We start from the raw sequence: 16,201 nt of genomic DNA, 5'->3' as shown, positions 1-16,201 counted from the left end.
CGAATTTGGCCTGTACAATTAAACTGAATATATTCGGTCAAATGGCTAACATGTGGAGCGGGGGTTGCAGGGGTGTCCCCCGCTCCCCATGTTCGGTGTGTATTGGCCTGTGCGGTTGCAGGGTGTTCCCCGCTTCCTCGTTATTGTAGGCGGGGATGAAAAAAAAGAAGAAGGGACCCTGGGTCGTCAGGTCGGATCTGCGTTAGAGGGACGGATCAGATGCCGCAGGGTTGAAGCGGATCAGGCAGCAAGCAAGCAGGTAAGTAGGGAAAGGTGCAGGGGGGGTGTGGGTGGTAGTGTTTGACCATATGAAATGTGACCACATGCGGGCTGTTTTTTTCGGTCAGTTTGCCATGGTCACTTTTCATACGGTCATACACCCTCAAACCGTTTCCTGGGGTGTTGGGTTACAGAGTGGGTAGGATGTGCCACAAGGGCCAGGGGTGTGTTTTCCTGGATGCTTAGCTAGTGAGGGTTAGGGTAAGCCACTAGGGCAAGGGTGAATGTTCCCAGATTTTAAGCTAGGAGTTAGGATTTTCCACTATGGTCAGAGATGTATTGTCTGGAATTTTGGGGGCAGGGGTCGGGATTACATGCCACTAACGGCAGGGATTGGGTGTGCAAAGAAAGGGAATGGTGGTTCTTTGTCTGTAGGGAAATCAAATATAAACCTTCAGTGATGTCTGTGTATGTGCTTGAGATGTGACAATATAGGCGTAACATAGACCATTGCATAATTCGGCAATTAAAGCTGTGTAAATGCATAAATGAGTGTAGTTTTTATTCATGTTAAGAGGCTAAGAATTCTGCATTTCTGACCTGCCAAAACTAACACCAGTCGATGGAAAGGGGTGGTTCGATCGTGGAACCTCCTTGCTTCCCCACCTAAAGCAGATGTGAAGGCTGCTGCACCCAAAAAAACTGACAGGTTGATATATAAACCAAGAATGTCCTCGAATTCATGACCGAAAACACAAGTCTCAAGGACACCACTATTGAAACATTTTTTTATGACCACTTTACACCAACCATAGGTTTCAAGTGAAGTACACAAAGTTACCTGCATCATACCTGGACCCACATCAGACAAATGTACACCATCGGGAGCAAAATAACCTGCTACTCTCATTGAAAGCAGCGGGTGCTGCACACATTCCATGCCCATACCTTTTAAAAATGTCTCCATACCAGAATTGAGCTTCCTCCTGGACTCTTCTATGCCCTTGTGTGACCTGGCCCCACAACAATAATGTCTCGCTATCACCAGATCAAATTATCTCTGTGTGGCCTAGTAGGTACACCAGGCGTAACAAAGGGACCTGCATGACCCGAATCAGCATCTCCTGCCTAAGTGCGTCAAGGCATTCGCTCCCAAATGTATTAATAAAATGTCCATCTTCTTCCGCTTGATCAAAGGTCCCTCTATAAAACATGTAAGCTCTGACCACAACATCCCACCGTTCCTAAAGCAGAGGATCTTTGTATTGCAGAAACTGAGTGTGTTTCATCCTCCATCCTTGGACATCCCGGCTGCATTCGGCACACATGAATGGACGTTAATCCACACAGTCCTATGCTCTGTGAAAAAGGCAGCATAAAATGACAGAGAATTTTTAAATGAATGATCAAGGCGTCGTTAATAAGTCCTCCCTCCCCCACTCCCTCTATGCTGGTATTTTTTTTTAAATTTCAACTACTCTCATTTCCTTGTGGTGCTCCATCTTGATCGTGCCCCCATCCCCGGGCAAGCATAAACTTGAAACCTCCCAGACATCCATCTGCCCAACTGCATGATTTGCCTGTCTGAAAAACCTTTATTGTGTGGGCTGGTTGCCATGCCGATTCTGAAAGAATGCAAGGTGTATCTTCCGGAAGGTAGATCAACCCTGGCAACAGCCATTCTAGCACCCACCTAAACTGAAACTGCATCAGTGGGGATCAATCCTTGTGCAATAGAAAGTAACTACTCGATTTGGGTCATATAGCTTGGACATCTATGGTGACTGCGACCGGGCAGTACACTGTCTCAGGCAACCTCTGTATACTATGGTTTTTCCATGACCTCGCTAATCAATCTTGGATGACCCAATCCATAGGTACAATCTCTTGCCAATGCTGACATAACTTTGAAGGATTGCCTTCTATGTCTGATCAGAGCTTGATCTTGTTAGAAATTTGCTGATGCTCAAGGCACCAAAAGAAAAATACTAGCGCAAAACTTGCCTGAAACAGCATCTATTGATGCGAGGACAGGCAGTTGCTCTCTTACTTATTAATAACCACTTTCAGGGCTGGAAACTTTAATGGCAACTGCTCAAGAACCGGAGGGCAGAAGCCCCTATCCCAGCCATCTAACGCTGCCCTCATCTGGAAGCCCTTGGCAGAGTCCGGCCACCCCTCCATTTGTGCCTGGAATGAGATGGCAGACAGATGGCTTGCCACCCAAACCCATGGCCATCCCTTCCTGCCAATAATACTTACCCTCTGATCTTTTTCTGCAAATCAGAAGTGTAGATGTGTTCAGTACTGCACACAGAATTGTGATGGGTTTCAAAATAGCTTACAGAGGACCCTGGGAGGGAAGATGGCCACAGAATCAGTAGATCGCCAAGGAAAACACAGGCATTTTTAGTACAAATAGAGAAAGAATGTTCACTGGTTGGAGTGGCTAGCCAGTACTTAGAGCCACCTCTAGACAACCTGAGTCTCACCTCTTGGTGAAAAAACATGTAGAAGCATTGTTTGTATCTTTCGTGGTTAACACCACAAGAGACTATTCCAGCAATCTTTGAATCTTTAAGTCGACTTGATCAAATCCAGACATTTATATCAAAAGCTGTCATGATGTTGTCATCCTGTGGTAATGTTTGCAGAAACTTTGCCACCAACATCGTACTAATCCTCTTGTGACCTGACAGTGCACAGCCTGGTTGTTTGTGCTCAGCACCACCGCCAAATTGTTAGACAATATGATGAGGCATTTATTAGCCAATGCCAGAAACCAGGCATAGAAGGCCACCGATGTCCAAAAGATTCCAGTGCAGTTATGTTCTTTTTCCAACCTCTCCTGTTCAATTTCTTGGGCGAGTCGACCCTGCACAATGCATGACCTTTTATGGCCCCAAAACCATGCCTGCTTCACCTAGGAGTATGAGACCCAATGGTTTAACCACCAGTGTACCCCATTGAAGTCCCTAAGGAAGCTGTGGCACAATATGAAATCTTCTTTCAAACCTGCTGCAAGTGGAAGAAATGCCACCCTTTCTGTATACCGGTGGTCGCCCTTGCCAAATAGCACACAAATATTCTGCCAGCAGGGATTATTCTAACTGCAAAATTAAGCCTCCCTATCAGTGCCTGTGTTTCGCTCAGGGTAGGTTTGTCTTTCGCTAAGACATTCTAAATGCTCTCTGCAAAATCCTCTACCTTTTCCAGTGGCAGCCTACACAATCCGTCCTCAGAATCATTTCGCTATACCCAGTAAAGTGATTCTAGTGCATGGTTCTGGAGTCCTTTCAGAAGCCTTAGGGACATGTAGTTCTACTGCCTCTGCTAAAAAAGCTTCTAAAGTAGCTGGCATACTTCTGAATGTTGCTCTCCCACGAAAAGAAAATCTTCCAGGTTGTTGGTTTTTCCCACCACCCTGGGCTCCAATTTGGTAACCACCTATTCCAGAAAAAACAGTGAAAGTCTCCAAGTATGCACTGGAAATGCTGCACCCATCGGCATGCACTTTTCAAAATGCACCCTGCCTACTATAAGAAACACATAGTGACAACAGGTAAGACAGACACAAATGATCACAGTTCAAGGGTGTTTATTGAACAATCGAATTCCATATGCAGGGTGGAAAAAGGCCTAATCTAAACCGAAATCTAAGATGGGAGCAAGCGTCAACCATCAAATGAAAAAAAGGCAGTCCTAGTGGCATTGTGTCAAATAAAAAGGGTCTATACTAAGAAATCTATTGCCAAACCTTACAACTAATGAAAAAAAGGGTGTGGGATAGGTCTCAAGAAAAGAAAGAAGTGTCCTCAAATAATAAGTCTGGATGCAGTAGCCTGGGTCTCCCGTCTCCATGTTTTGAGCACGGGTAAGGTGGGATCGTGGAGCACAGTACACTCTCAAGCTTTCCCAGCATGAGATGACAGTTCAGTTTTCAGCTATCAGGGCCGTCGATGGCCAAGTCTCGATTCACTTGAAAGTCGCTTGCATTCGAGAACCTGAAGTCTTCAAAATAATAAAACAAACGTTCCTTCAACAAATGAAAGTTTGTTAGGGGGAAAATGGTTCACCCCTGGGTCCCCCTCTTCTGGGCGCTTACCCTTCTCAATTCTAAGTTACAGTTCACATAGGGTTATGGCTTCAACCCTGGGTGTCCCTCTTCCGGGTGCTGTCCACTCACGTATCCTAATTCACAAATTATATAACAGTTCTTTTATGAATCAACTTTGGGTGATATTTTCACCCCTGGATCTTCCTCGGTGGGGCTCAGACCCCTCTTCTCTTTAGGTACTTGGATGAAGACTTCAACCCTGGATCTCCCTCGGTCGGGCTCAGACCCCTCTTGTCTTTTATGGGATTTCTCCACCCTTAGTTTCTCAATGTCTTCAGACAGTTCCAGTGGACATCCCTTGACCGGGTTCTCTTTTGTCAACACACTGTTTCCTGGGACTTTAGACTTTGTCCCTCTTCTCTGTCATCCCTCGGTCGGGTTCACTCTTGCCGTCTCACTATTCAGTTTTGCTTTTACTTCTAGCTTTTACTTTCACCATTCTTTGGGCTGAGAAATGTTCACCCTTGCATCCTCCTCTGCTGGACTCTGACGTCTCTCGACTGTTAGCCTCCCTCCATCGGGTTCACTGTGGCTCTCGATTTGGGTGATAGTGGCTCACCCTGGGTCCCCCTCTTCTGGGCACTGACTCCTCTTTACCGTCTCAGTTCTACTTTTACACAGTTTCATGTTTACGATATTCAATACCCTTGTTTTCTCTCTATGTGGGATTCACTTCCCTTGGTTTCACACAGTTTGTAGATCAAAGTCTTTCGATTCTACAGGGATTTTGCTTGACCCTCAGTATGACCACTTTGACCTATTTTGGTGGCCCTTCTATGGTCTTCTGGTATCTGTTTTTTCACTCAGATGGGGATCAACCAGAGTCTCTTGAGTTAGCACCCTCGTGGTGCTGGTTCCTTCTGCAGCTGGTCTCGCCTCAATAATTTTTACAGTTCATTGAACAGTTCAAACTGTCCACTTTGTGATTCTCTTTCAACATAGCCTGGCTCTTATTGGTTCTCCCCTCGACTCACCGGCTGTTATGAACCGCTTGGCTTGTCTCTTCATTGGAGTCAAGGCCAGTTCCATGCTCACGGGAGCTTCCCTTGCTCCTGCTTATCTGTGTAGGCTTGCCCGTGTACCGTTCGCATCTGCAGCAAGACACTTGTGCTATTGTTCACAGTCTCATGTCTTTCTTGTCAAAGGTTCCGAAGGCCTGGTATAAAAAGGGCAAGGTCACTTCTCTCCTCACCACCCTCTCGATTGCTGCCATCTTTCTTCTTCTCTTGAATTGCAGTGCCTAATTAGCCACCTCGTTGTGCTGTCTCCTGTGCTCGCCTTGCTCGCATTGTGCTCTCTTGCTCCAACTTTTATCCCTGTGGGGAAAAGGAAGGGATGTCAGGTGTGTGTGATTTAAGTCAATTGCCGGACTTTACCTGACCCTTGTGTCAGGACATGTCAGGTGAACAGATTTATTAGAAACAGCAGATGTCCCCACCTTTGTGCAACTATCCCGTCCCCTGCACACCAAATTTGTATTGTAAAATAAACAAGTGTTCAAATAATAATAAATCTCTTCAGCAAAAAAGAAATATTAACTTTGTCTCATTCCTTATTCACAATTAATCAATTATAAATAATAATCAATTAATTATCACTTTCCACTATCTATAGTAATTGAAATAACCAACAAAATGATTCCAAAATATTCAAAAGGTTTTGCATATGAATGGATCAATAGTCTTGGTAATGTTACAATCCCTTGTGTATTGCTCTACGCGTTTCAGGAAAATATTTACCTTCTTCAGGAGCTGTCTATTCAATTTGTTGTATTCGTTTTTCATATCTAGAACAGATAATGAATGACAATCATATAGTATATTTAGTACCATGTTTCACTTCTTTTACACATTTAAATTATCTGTCATGAATCCTCTCTTAATAATCACCTGGATGATTCCATCTTTCACCAATTTCCTAAGTATCTTCCTCCTATCAGAATCCCTTTTATGGATCAAGGTTCCATCAATAGATCAAAGAAGCTTTATAAAACATTATAACCTCTACCCTTCATTGCTACTTATCAGTATCTAAGTTGCTGAGAACAACTCATTCAAACATCAGTTAAATTCCAGGTATCTCGCCCACTTCTCCTACAACATGCACAACTCATTTTTTCCAGCAGTGATTCCGTGACCATACAATCAGGCATCATTGTAATATGTGACAACAGTCAGACCCAGCTCCATTGCCACCAGGGATCCAAACACAGCTAATTCTCTTATACAAACCTCGCGACTTCAGGAGCTCTGTCCGCAGGAACCCTGGAATGGCAGCAGGAATTTTAATAGATACTTGATTCACCAAGCAGATCAGCACAGGGATCCTACTATTCCTACACGCTCCTACCTTCCTTAGCTTTTAGGTTGGATTTAAATAGTGGTGTATTTGGATTAGTGTGGAGAGGGACAGGAAGAGCATTCCACAGTCAGGGAGTGAGGAGAGAGAGAGCAGAAACGAGAGGGAGCACGGGGGGTTAAAGTGGTGTGCAAGGAGGTGATTTGGGGATGATCTTAACAAGTGAGGAGGATAGTAGGGACTGAGGTGAGCAGATAAGTAGGGTGGGGCATGCCCATTGATAGTTTTGTAGATGATTAGAAGCAGTTTAGACTTAGACCTTTGTTTCATAGATAGCCAGCCAAACTGGTGACTGGCAGAGGAGAAAGAAGTAATGGATGAAGAGTTGAAAAGTGTGTGGACCATAAAGTTGAGGACTTTGTCCATAGGGAAAAAGCATAGTTGAGAAGGCCATAGAGGAAACTGGCTCCATAGTCAGACCTAGAAAGGACTACACAGGATATTAGCTGTTTAGCAGTATTAAAAGGAAGAAGATGACACATTTTTCTTATATTGAGGAGGTTGAGTCTGGCTGTATTGGCAGATCTGGAGATGAAGAGCGAGGGGTTGTTTGATGGGTCGACGATGACACCAAGGTTACAAGCAGACGCAGAGTATGGAAGGTAGTTGGATGTGTAGAGAAGAAGAAGAAGAGCTGGAGAAGAAGAGATGACCTGTTTGGCTGGGAACTAGAGAACTCCAGTCTCAGTGGAGTTAAGCATGAGCGAAAGAGATGTCATCCAATATTTGATGGTGAAGACACAGTTTGACATTTTTTATAACAACTTGTTTGGTAAGGAGTGGAAGGAGAAAAAAATCTGAGTGGCATCAGTGAATAGTCGATAATATGAATTTTATTGGCTCCTTTTTGGGTACTAAACCGAGGTGGGGGGCTAGGAGAATGTCTAGAGGTGGGACTATGTATGGACTGGCAATTCCTCCCAGTGAACACTCTTTCTCAATTTTATCCCCAAAACGACTGGGGTTTTACTTGGTGGTCTACTGATCTAACCCAGGGTCCTCTGTTAGGAATTGTTAAACCCATCATGAAACCTTTTGCTAAAACATCTGCCTGCTCGATCGGGGGATAATGTGACAACCAAGACGGTAACCTATTGGTACAGATGAGTGATACACCCTTCACAAGCAGTCTGGCAGATCCTCTGGGAACATTGCAGATACTACTGCACTCTCCTCCAATATAGGCACAATGTTTTCGCCCCCACCCATCTATCCACAAGCACCCTTGAGAAAGCTGTGTTTAGCTGTCATGATGCCTACCCCCGGGCATCCGTATCAAGCCCGTCAGCCCCGGGAGCAGGCATCCAGATATTTAATAAAACCCCAGCAGCCCCGGCTGGGGGCTGTCTGGGTTCAGTCCTGGCGCCTTAGGCACCAGGCTCATAACAGAAATCAGTCCTGGTGCCATAGGCGCCAGGCTCATAGACTTTACTCACCTCATGCAGACCATGCTGCAAATGAATCCAAGCCAACGTGAGGCCTGGATGGGACTATTTTACTACAGGGACTATTTTTTACTCGGGTGTGGTTCTAGGGACTTCTTACCTGGAACTACTTTGGAGGCTATTTAAACCACGCCCGAACAGCAGCACATGCTTCGCGTTATTCTGCATCCAGCAGCGTAACGCTCACCGTACCTGCAGTCAGCATCCAGTCTTCAGCCACGCCCGTCTCGAATCCAGAGCTCCTAGCAATAGAAGAAAGAAGAAGGAAAGGTTAGAAAACAGATATTATTTCAGTCCTTACCTGAATTCCGGATCCATCACGTCTTCGAACTGAAAAAGACATTATTCTACACGCGTCGCATCGCCAGCTGCAGCGCCGCGCCTTACTCACCAGTCCTCACAGCATTTTTCGATCCGGCGCAACCTCCATCATTTTCTCCACCGAATTCCACCATCTAGGGAACAAAAGAAACATAAGGTGAGCGAGAGAGCCAACAAATACAACCTCTTCACCATAGACTTACCTGATTAACAACCAGAGGCATTATTCTGTAACAAACTGCAACTTCTTACGCCGCACCTGTAAGGAGAGAGAAACCAGCAATTTAAACACACGCATCTTTGGCCGACAGTGTTGGGTAATAGAGACTCTTACCTGAACACCATCAGCTGCCACAAGACAATCTTCCCTTGGACCCAGCTGCAACACAAGAAAGGAATGTACAAGAGTGAACATCAGACGTATTGAATGCTTTGAACTTTATACTTAAGGGTTCTCACCTGGAACCTCAGAGTCAATATTCATCCGGAACTCTTCCAACGCCTTCAAACCAGTGAAGTAACTGGTATCTACGCGCCCCTGCAATTCTCACACAGGATGGAGAGCTCATCATTTACAAACATAAGGTGAGCTTACTGAAAGTGAACATCGGTGGTGATTAGTGGGGAGAACAGTGGGGTGCCATAACTAAAATCCACAGGTGGCTAAATCCCTTTCTCCACTTGCAGGAGAATACTTCTACGGGTCAAGCAGACGAGATTAGGCGGTCCATTCCAGTCTGTCATCTCTGCACTACGCTTCACGTTTGAGAACGTCGCAGCTGTCCGGGTCCGATCGACGCCCCTGTGGGAGCCAGGTGAGCGCAACAGAACGCAAAGCCTATCTACAAATTCCCACCCGGGCGTTATGGAAACCTCTGAAACAGACCAACTAGCCCAATTATTCAATTATTAGGGGAACTTAGGGCTGAAGTGCACTCTGCGCACCAAGAGACTAATGCCCTCAGGAGAGAACTGATTGTGTCAAAGGAACGCACAGATGATCTTGCTAGACAACTGCTGCAAAATCAAGCTGGGCAAACACCCCTACCTGGACTCGGTGGAAACCCAGCTCCTGTTTCATCGAGCAATCCTGTGCAGGTAATCCTACCAGGGGCTATTCCTTTAGCTCCACCCGAACGCTTTGCTGGGGACCCAAAAAGGTACGCAGTGTTTATGAATCAATGCCGCTTGCACTTTTTATGCAGACCTGGAGCTTTTCCAAATGACCAAGCCAAAGTAGCCTTTGTACTATCATATCTTAGTGGCAGCGCAGCTGACTGGTCAATTCCACTAGTCAACCAGGATGACCCTCTTCTTCAGGATTTTCAGGGTTTTCAAAGAAGCATGGAAAGACTATTCGCCAGACATTCACAGGGACAGGCCCTGGATAACGAACTTTTATCCCTTCGACAGGGTAATCGGGATCTGCTAACCTATATCGCAACCTTCAGTAGGTTGGTGGTGGAAACCGGATGGCCCGAGGAGAAACGAATTACATTATTTCATCGTGGGCTTCGGGGAGAACTCAAAGATGTTTTGGCTCAAGTTGTGAACCCAACTCAGGATTGCGCAGAGTATAAAGACATAGTGGTCCAGTTTGACCACCGACTTCAGAATAGAAAGGCTGATCGAGCTAAGTTCGAGAGTCGGGTGTGGGTTAAACCCAATGTTAACCCCAAAGGAACAGATGCATCAGAACCTATGCAGATCGGGGGGGTTAAAGGACCCTTAACTCAAAAAGAAAGAGAAAAGAGACGGCAGATGCAATTGTGTCTGTACTGTGGAACCGCAGGACATTTTCTTCGGGATTGCCCTATGAAACCACCCAAGAAAGTAGTAGGAGTTGCTGACAAAAGTCAAATAGAGCCTGATTCGGGAAACGACCACGCCCGACAAGCATAGAGGTCCGCTTGCCGAGCTTAAAGAAGGACACTCAGACCTCCCACCTATTTATACCAATGGTCTTAATTGATCCAAGGCAGCCATAACGTATGCACGCAGTAAGGGCATACATTGATAGCGGGGCCGTAGGAAACTACATGGACCACGAATTGGCCTCAATGATGAATCTACCACTTTGCAAAAAGACCGCTTCGGATGTCATCACCACAGTAGATGGAACTGAAATTGTCTCTGGGCCTGTAACTCATTCCACTACTGAGCTGACAATGTTGGGTCAAGATGGGCATCGAGAAACTATTGTGTTTGATTTAATCAAGGCCCCGCAATTCCAAATAATTCTGGGAATGCCATGGTTGGAAACACATAATCCTTGTATTGATTGGCGAGAGAAGAGAGTGACCTTCCCAGATTGTGCACACACCTGTTACCCGGACAAAACCTTGAACAAAAGCCTGGCCACCGTTACTAATCCAGTTGTGCAGTTACCTCAGGAATATCAAGAATTTCAGGATGATTTTCAAAAAGAACAGGCAAATACCTTACCACCTCACAGATCATACGATTGTCAAATTGACCTAGTACCCGATGCACAACCTCCATGCAGTAGAATCTACGGCCTTACGGAACCCGAAAATCTTCACCTACGACAATATCTGGACCAATACCTGGCTAATGGCTTAATTCGTCCATCCAAATCTCCTGCATCCTCAGCTCTATTCTTCGTGCCTAAAAAGGAAGGTGACCTTAGAACGTGCATAGACTACCGTGCATTAAATCAGATTACGGTAAAAAACCGATACCCATTGCCTCTGATCCCCGAATTACTAGACCAAGTTAAGGGTGCTTGTATCTACACTAAGTTAGACCTCCGAGGGGCATATCATCTGGTACGTGTAAAGAAAGGCGATGAATGGAAGACTGCCTTTCGCACCAAGTACGGGTTATTCGAATACCAGGTGATGCCCTTCGGGTTGTGCAATGCACCAGCAGCCTTCCAGTATTTTATGAACAATGTCCTTTGTGAACTCATTGATGTCTGTGTTGTCGTATACATAGACGATGTTCTAGTGTACTCCTCCTCAGAATCAGACCATGTGAAGAACGTTCGTGCAGTCCTAGAGAAACTATGCCAGCACAAGTTATACACAAAATTGGAGAAATGTGTTTTTCATTCTACAGAAGTTGAATTCCTGAGATTTATCCTGAATCCAAAAGGAGTTCGAATGGTGGAGGCAATGTTCAAGTGGCCATCACCCAGTTCTGTTAAAGGGGTACAAAGCATGCTTGGATTTGCTAATTTCTATCGCAGATTTATTCCTGAATTCTCACGTATTGTACACCCCATCACAGCACTTTTGCGAAAAAACAAACATTTTTTATGGACTGAAGAGGCTAAAAGAGCCTTCCAAGAGCTAAAATTGAAATTCACGTCTGCACCTGTCTTAAAGCATCCACACCCTGAACTTCCATATATAGTTGAAACCGATGCATCCAGTTTAGCCATGGGAGCTATCCTCTCCCAGAAGGATCCCGAAACAGGTCAACTTCATCCAGTAGCATTCTGGTCAAGAATGTTCTCAGTACCCGAATTAAACTATGCGGTTACTGATAAGGAGTTATTAGCCATCAAGTCCGCCTTCAAGGCTTGGCGGCATTATCTTCTCGGTGCCAGGCATACCATCACTGTAATCACTGATCACAGGAATCTGCAGTATTTGAAAACAGCCAAGGCCCAGTCATCGCGTCAACTTCGGTGAGCATTATTCTTTGCCGAATTCGATTTCGTGATCACTTATCGACCAGGTTGTAAAAACGGCAAGGCAGATGCCCTATCCCGAATAGGGATGGGAGAAGTATATTCGAACCCAGAACCGGTACCTATAATTTCAGAACAAAGAATTCTTGGCATAACTACTATACAGACTCTAGAAGACATTCATTTAAAAATCCAACAACTTTTTGATCCAGCAGCCCTGCAGGACTGGGTAAAGAAAGGCCAAGATTATTCAGTCATCAATGACCTGCCTTACTATCAAGGACGTCTATTTGTACCACACAAGGAACTACAAGAACTAGTCATCTCCAATTATCATGACACCCTTATGGAAGGACACCCAGGTATCGCAAAAACTGAAGCTAAAATTAAAAGACAATTCTGGTGGCCCACCTGGCGAAAGGACGTAAAGTCATTTGTGATGTCTTGGGGTATCTGCGCCCAAAACAAAAGTCAGAAGAAAAAACCAGCAGGCCTTTTACAGCCTTTGGATATTCCACCTACGCCTTGTCTTTAGATTTCATTACAGATCTACCTCTGTGTAATGGATTTAACACCATTCTAGTTATTGTGGATCTTTTTTCCAAAATGGCCCACTTTATTCCTTTAAAAGGATTACCTTCCGCCTCGATTTTGGCCAAGGAATTTCTCGAAAACATTGTTCGAATCCATGGATTTCCTTCCGTATTGGTCTCTGACCGAGGTAGTCAATTCATTTCGCAATTTTGGAAGAAATACTGTCAATTGGCACAAATCGATGTAAGGCTATCAACCAGTCACCACCCCCAAACTGATGGTCAGACAGAGAGGACCAACCAGACTCTTGAACAATACCTACATTGTATGCTACACCAAACCGAAAGCAATTGGAAAGATATTTTATGGATTTCTGAATACGCATACAATAACTCCGTACATTCAGGAACCGGACAAAGCCCCTTTTATACCATATATGGACATGATCCTCGAACCTCAGAACTCGATTTGCCTCAACACTTAGAAATGCCTGCAGTGACTCATCTGCACTCTACTATTACACAAGCCTTTAAGGAAGCAATAGAACACTTGAAACAAGCAAAGGAGAAATACAAGAAAAATGCTGATCGACATAGAAGTGAAACTCCACAATACCAGATTGGAGATCAAGTTTGGCTGGCTTCAAAACACATGCCTCTAAAAGGAACTTGAACTTTCAATCCTAGATATTTGGGACCTTACACCATTAAGGCCATTATCAACCTGGTGGCCGTCAAATTGGAATTACACTCTAATATGCGGATTCATCCTGTCTTTCATGTTTCACTTCTAAAACCAGTTCAACCTGGGACAAGATTAACCAAACCACCTGACCCCATCCTAATAGATGGAGACCTGAATTCGAGGTAAAGAATATCCTGGACTCTAAGATGGTTAAATCAAGACTTTTTTATTTAATCGACTGGAAGGGTTACGGACCACAAGAAAGGTCATGGGAACCTAGTGACCACGTTCATGCACCTCGGTTGGTGAAGAAATTCCATCGGAACTTCCCAGACAAACCAGGACCAAGGGGAAGACCAACTTTAGGAGGGGCCTTGGGGGGGAGTGCTGTCATGATGCCTACCCCAGGGCATCCGGATCAAGCCCATCAGCCCCGGGAGCAGGCATCCAGATATTTAATAAAACCCCAGCAGCCCCGGCTGGGGGCTGTCTGGGTTCAGTCCTGGCGCCTTAGGCACCAGGCTCATAATAGAAATCAGTCCTGGCGCCATAGGCGCCAGGCTCATAGACTTTACTCACCTCATGCAGACCATGCTGCAAATGAATCCAAGCCAACATGAGGCCTGGATGGGACTATTTTACTACAGGGACTATTTTTTACTCGGGTGTGATTCTAGGGACTTCTTACCTGGAACTACTTTGGAGGCTATTTAAACCACGCCCGAACAGCAGCACATGCTTCGCGTTATTTTGCATCCAGCAGCGTAACGCTCACCGTGCCTGCAGTCAGCATCCAGTCTTCAGCCACGCCCGTCTCGAATCCAGAGCTCCTAGCAATAGAAGAAAGAAGAAGGAAAGGTTAGAAAACAGATATTATTTCAATCCTTACCTGAATTCCAGATCCATCACGTCTTCGAACTGAAAAACATTATTCTACACGTGTCGCATCACCAGCTGCAGCGCCGCGCCATACTCACCAGTGTTCACAGCATTTTCCGATCCGGCGCATCCTCCATCATTTTCTCCGCCGAATTCCACCATCTAGGGAACAAAAGAAACATAAGGTGAGCGAGAGAGCCAACAAATACAACCTCTCCACCATAGACTTACCTGATTAACAACCGGAGGCATTATTCTGTAACAAACCGCAACTTCTTACGCCGCACCTGTAAGGAGAGAGAAACCAGCAATTTAAACACACGCATCTTTGGCCGGACAGTGTTGGGTAATACAAACTCTTACCTGAACACCATCAACTGCCACAAGACAATCTTCCCTTGGACCCAGCTGCAACACAAGAAAGTAATGTACAAGAGTGAACATCGGACATATTGAACTCTTTGAACTTTATACTTACGGGTTCTCACCTGGAACCTCGCAGTCAATATTCATCCGTAACTCTTCCAACACCTTCAAACCAGTGAAGTAACTAGTATCAACGTGCCCCTGCAATTCACGCAGGATGGAGAGCTCATCATTTACAAACATAAGGTGAGTATCAGTGGTGATTAGTGGGGAGAACAGTGGGGTGCCATAACTAAAATCCACGGGTGGCTAAATCCCTTTCTCCACTTGCAGGAGAATACTTCTACGGGTCAAGCAGACGAGATTAGGTGGTCCAGTCCAGTCTGTCATCTCTGCACTACGCTTCACGTTGGAGGAGGTCGCAGCTGTCCGGGTCCGATCGACGCCCCTGTGGGAGCCAGGTGAGCGTAACATTAACTTTCCCTGAACATTTCCATCTGCTCCCCTGACCTTCAAAACACTGTGGTCCCAGCAATGTTGACCTCCCTTTAATGAGGCAAAGAGATATGATTTTCAACAAGAGTAATTCAAGTTCACCATTTTGTTACAAAACCCTCATCAAGGGTAATTACAGGCTACAGACAAAGGAATGAAGCTGACCTAAACAATAAGTAGCAGACTGTCATAATTGTTGTTTGCTGTTAAGTGAGTTTCAGAGTTTCATGATTACTGCTTGCATTACATAAAACTTATGAGAAGCCTTTAAACGGCCCTGCATCCCGAAGCCACAGGCCCAGATGTCTTGGATCCCTTGAGTGCCACTTGTTTCCTACAGCTCTGCCTACACTTGTCTTGCATGCTCTCACAGGGTAACTCGTTGTGTCACAGCTTACACATTTGTGCCAAAAACGGCAAGAGGATATCCAATTACAAAGTCCATAATTACAGATTTTGCAACCCCCCAAGCCTGGCAAAATTCTGCAAATCCCTTACCATCACTTGCGCCACCTCCCACCCCTTGAACTGCAGGAGCGATAGTTTGTCTTTGCCTCACAGTATTTCAGGGATCTTGGCCCGAGGTGTGCAATCCATAATCCTGTCCAACATTGGATAGATATTTGTGCTTCGCTATCTCTGTTTTTTGACCTTATCTGATGCCTGAGAAAGAAAAAGGGTTCCCAAAAGTAAGGGAACTCCCATCCCCTGCACTCTAACATGGGCTTGTAGTAAGCCAAAAAGTTAGAAAGTCTCTAAAAATGTGGATAAGTTTAATATCAGGGTATTCTTGTGGGATGTTTTTACCCATGCATCCGAGCCCTACCACAAAAACTGTGCCTTACTGGCATTGAAAACATCATGATGGCCAGAACTTCCCAGAAAATGCACAGGGAAATGCATGAAGAATAGGCTGCCACCCATTTTTGCCTATGTTGTGGGCACAGAAGGGCACTGCCTAAAACCACCATTGGGCTACACACACAGTAGCCTGAAACCATTGGGAATGGCAATGCTGATTGCAAAAAAAAGCAACTCAGAACTGTGGGGAATTAATTTTCTTAATCCCAAAAATGGTTGCATTACCAGTACTCACCACTATCAGAAAGCCGGCGTTTTAAAACC

The sequence above is a fragment of the Ambystoma mexicanum genome, chromosome 6q, assembly GCF_040938575.1.
Source record: "Ambystoma mexicanum isolate Mex_15411 chromosome 6q, UKY_AmexF1_1, whole genome shotgun sequence".
Classification (NCBI taxonomy): Eukaryota; Metazoa; Chordata; class Amphibia; order Caudata; family Ambystomatidae; genus Ambystoma; species Ambystoma mexicanum.
This window is presented reverse-complemented; position numbering follows the sequence as displayed.